Source organism: Cibotium barometz, chromosome 47 (genome assembly GCF_041138505.1).
Source record: "Cibotium barometz isolate CiBa-2024 chromosome 47, ASM4113850v1, whole genome shotgun sequence".
Taxonomy (NCBI): domain Eukaryota; kingdom Viridiplantae; phylum Streptophyta; class Polypodiopsida; order Cyatheales; family Cibotiaceae; genus Cibotium; species Cibotium barometz.
Window position 1 is genome coordinate 23189797 of NC_141092.1, and position 4020 is coordinate 23193816.

Below are 4020 nucleotides of genomic sequence, written 5' to 3' on the forward strand. Positions count from 1 at the left end.
TTATCACTATGTAAGTGAGAGCTTGGGTTATTATGAGGCAAAGTTGTGCAGATGCGCCACTAACGGTTTGGCTTTTTATAGCGAGTTAGCTATTTACAGTGTACTTATCAGGTTGGTGTGTCAAAGGCCTATAGGTAGGCTTTAGTGCTATGCGATGTTCAGACACAGCCTTATTGGATTGAGCCCTAGTTTGGTTGATGCCGGTTGCGGTTTGGAGGTGAGCTAGGTTGTTACTTCATGATTTGGTTAAGGATTAACCTTGGTCTTCACTTGTGTTTAGGGTGATTCAAGGAACGACTTTACAAGAGCAACCCTAATGTAGAGGTTGAAGAGGTATGCGTGTCTAGGCGTCGTAGATGTCGGATTTCCCGGGTATGCCTCTCATTGTTCTTTTTTTTCTTATCAAATGGATACTCTACAAAAGTTGTACAAGGTTTTTGTTGACATCAAGGTTGCACGAGTAGTCATGTGTCTGAGAGGATGCAAGGAGTGTAATAGACCTTTGTAAGGGCTTGCACATGTACTTAGCTTATCTTCAAGAAAACAACAAATTCATGCGTAAAACCTTAAGAAAATAAACAAAAGAGAGGGAGGGAGTAGACAGAGAAGACACCACAATAGGGGCCAAAATAGCCTTTGGGTCGAGTCCGCCTCCTTCAACCCCCTCTCTGAGTTATATTAGAGAAAACCCCTTGGAGGAGTCTTGAGTACAAGTACTTAGAGCCAGAGAGCTCTCGTCTTTTTACATATCTCAACAATGAGAGAATAGTTGAATTTATAGTTCTTGCTCAAATGCACTTGAGAAAAGTGCTTTAAACTCACTTATATTCTAAAAACATCTTTTTAATAATAAAAGCTCCTCTTTTCAGTATTTCAAAATCTTTCAAACTTTTACTTTCCAGGAGGTAGTCACATCATTCCAAGCTTGTAAGGTGGTCTTGTGTTGCTATCTTGCCACGTGGTAATGCCATGTCAACATTGTTACATCACTAGTGCAACATCACTCTTTTTTTGGGACTTTGGGTTGCATTTTTGCATATGAGCAACTGTTATTTTGATGCTTTGGTGACATTCCCTTAACTTATTCAACAATTGTCCTCAACTAATAGGTCTAGCTTTTTTTGCTTTTCTTTGTTTTGTTTTTAAATTGTGGGCCTAGCTCTTCTCTTTGTGGTTCTTGAGACATGATTCTTCATGTGGAAGGTCCTTCTCTTCTCTTGTGCTGGGCTTCGGGGAGCATCTTGCTCTCTCCATTTTCACCCTTCACATAAAGGGACCTTGGGTTTGACCTCTTTGGTAGATACTTCCATCCCTTGCACCTCTAGAATCGCCTTCAGGTAGGAATTTTTGAGCATGATTCTCTTGTCAAGATCAACATGTACCTGTTATATGCCAGAAGACAAACACGTGCACACATGCTCGTCCTTGGATTTAATTGAGCTTCTCCGACCCTTGGCACACATATGTGACGTAAATCAAATGCACAAATAGTTACTTGGTTTTGACACCATTTTCTACTATAGTCAAACTACCCATGTTAGTGTCGGACTATGGTAGACTAACTCATGTACTTAGTTGTGATTTCCTTCACTAATAAATAGTGCTGTTCGTTTATGAATTTACTATCATAGTCTCATGACCTGTACAAAAGATTAAGTGTTGTTCAATCTCAGAGTTGCTCCTTTTGGATACAACTTGGATAGCAATCCTCCAGTTCTAGAATACTCAATTTCCTATAATGGAATATAAACCTTGAGCGTTCTCCCTTCGTTCTTGGTTCTTTGGATGTCAAAATACAAAGGTTGGTGACATTCCCTCGGCTTCTAATCAGTTGTCTTCAACTAAAAAGCTTCTTAATATGGATACTATGCAAAGAAGTTCTCATCCACCCACTTGGCTTCCAAAGTTGAATAATTTTTGAACTTGATAAGATACTTTCTAGTAATCTTGCCATGCGATCTTCTTCTTTCCCTATGAAAGACAATTTTCTTTGGTTGAAGGACTTCTTGTAGCTCTTCAACTTTCGATGGATCCTCATTCACTAGTCTCAAAGGTTCGGGACACTAGAGTCGCATGAAAAGCATTGTGAATCCTCCAATGATTGGGATATGCTAGTCTAAAAGCCACATTGTTAATCTTTTCCAATATTTAGAAAGGTCCATTGTACCTATTGACATCTTAGGATAAATCTTCTCTTCGTCCTACTTTTGAATCCTTGCTTTCCCAAACTTAAATAATACCCAATCACCTTTCTTGTATGTCACCACCCTTCTATGCTTATCCACAACCTTTTTCTACTAGTTCTTGACCTCTCAATGGTTGTCCGCACTTGTGCAAAAGTTGTATCTAGATCTCTGACATACTCGTATGTTGCAAAGATCTCATCCTTAGTCCTTAGAAGTGGTGGTAGTATAACTTTGCCATAAACAACCTCGAATGGTGCCTTTCCTGTGCAACTATGCATTGTATTGTTGTAGGCAAACTCTACTAGTGGAAGATACTTTTCCCACCTCATTTTGTGTTATGTCACATAGTACTTTAATAGATCCACTATGGCTAAATTTGATCTCTCACTTTGGCCGTTCGTCTGTGGATGATAGGAGGAAAAGCCAATTTCATCTCTATATTATCAAACAACGCCCTCGAAAACAAACTAGTGACCCTGGGATCTCGATCAACAATAGACTTGGGCATTCCATGATGTTTGAACACCTGTGTTAGAAAAATCATTGCATGTGGTCTGCCTTGATGGTCTTCCTCATTGGAATGAAATGAGCTTGCTTACTAAACATGTCCCACAATTGTCCAAGTACTATCATTCCGAAACTTTGACTTTGGCAAGTCAAAAATGAAGTCGATCGCTATACTTTTTCATGGGCACTCGGTTACGAGTAAATGCATAAGCAATCCTAGAGTCTTTTAACGATTATACTTGGGATTTTGATGAGTCAAGCACTTGGATACATACTTGTTAATATCCTTTCTCATGCTACGTCAATAGAGGTATTATTTTTGCTTGCGTAGTAGAAAAAATACCTCTATGTCCTGCGTAAGGTGGTGCATGTAATTTCTCAATCACTTTTTGAATCAAATCCTTGGTTGCACATAACCATCAAATAACCACTTTCAAGGAATAGTGATTAATTGTTTGACCATCCTCTAGCTTCCGCGGAATCCCACCAAAGTCCTCATCATGCACATAGTGATCTCTCATGGAATCCAACTCTCTATGATAGACAATGGTCATGGAATCTACATGTGGTCTCCTAGATAGAGCATCTACAACCTCATTCTTCTTTCCAGGTGTTTGGATAATTGGAAATGAAACATGGACAAAAAGTTTACCCATCCATATGCTTCTCGGAAAGCTTAGTTTGGGTTAGAAAATGTCTGAAACTTTGATGATCCGTCTTCAACATGAAATTAGCCCCAAGCAAATAATGGTTTCATGAAGTAAGAGCATGAATCATAGTCAGAAGTTCTTTCTCATTAATTTGCAAGTGTTTCTTGGCATGTTGCACTACTTGTTGCAAAACGTCTTTACAATCTCCACTTGCATCTCATTCCACCACAAAAGGTTTCACTAGATTTGGAATGACCAACCCAATCTAGTAGTGAGCTTCTCCTTCAACAAGTTGAAGGCATGTCTCTTACGCGCACATTCCATCTGAACACTACTATCTTCGTGGTTAGATCATGCAATGGAGTGACAATGGTGGCAACGTTACTAATGAACCTCCTGTAATAAGAGCATAACCCCAAGAAAGTGCAAACCACATGTACGGATTCTAATTATGGCCAAGAGCTTTCTTGGATCCATCCATAGTCCTTCCTTAGGAACTATATATTCAATGTATTGTATAGAAAAACCCACTCTTTTTCATTGATGAACAACTTGTGTTCGTCTTCGGTCTTGGAAAACACAATAACTTCATCAAAGAAAAAGTGCATGTATACTTTCGATGTGGCCTAAAGATCTGATCCATCATGGGGTTGAAGGTAGCTGGAGCATTTCTGAGT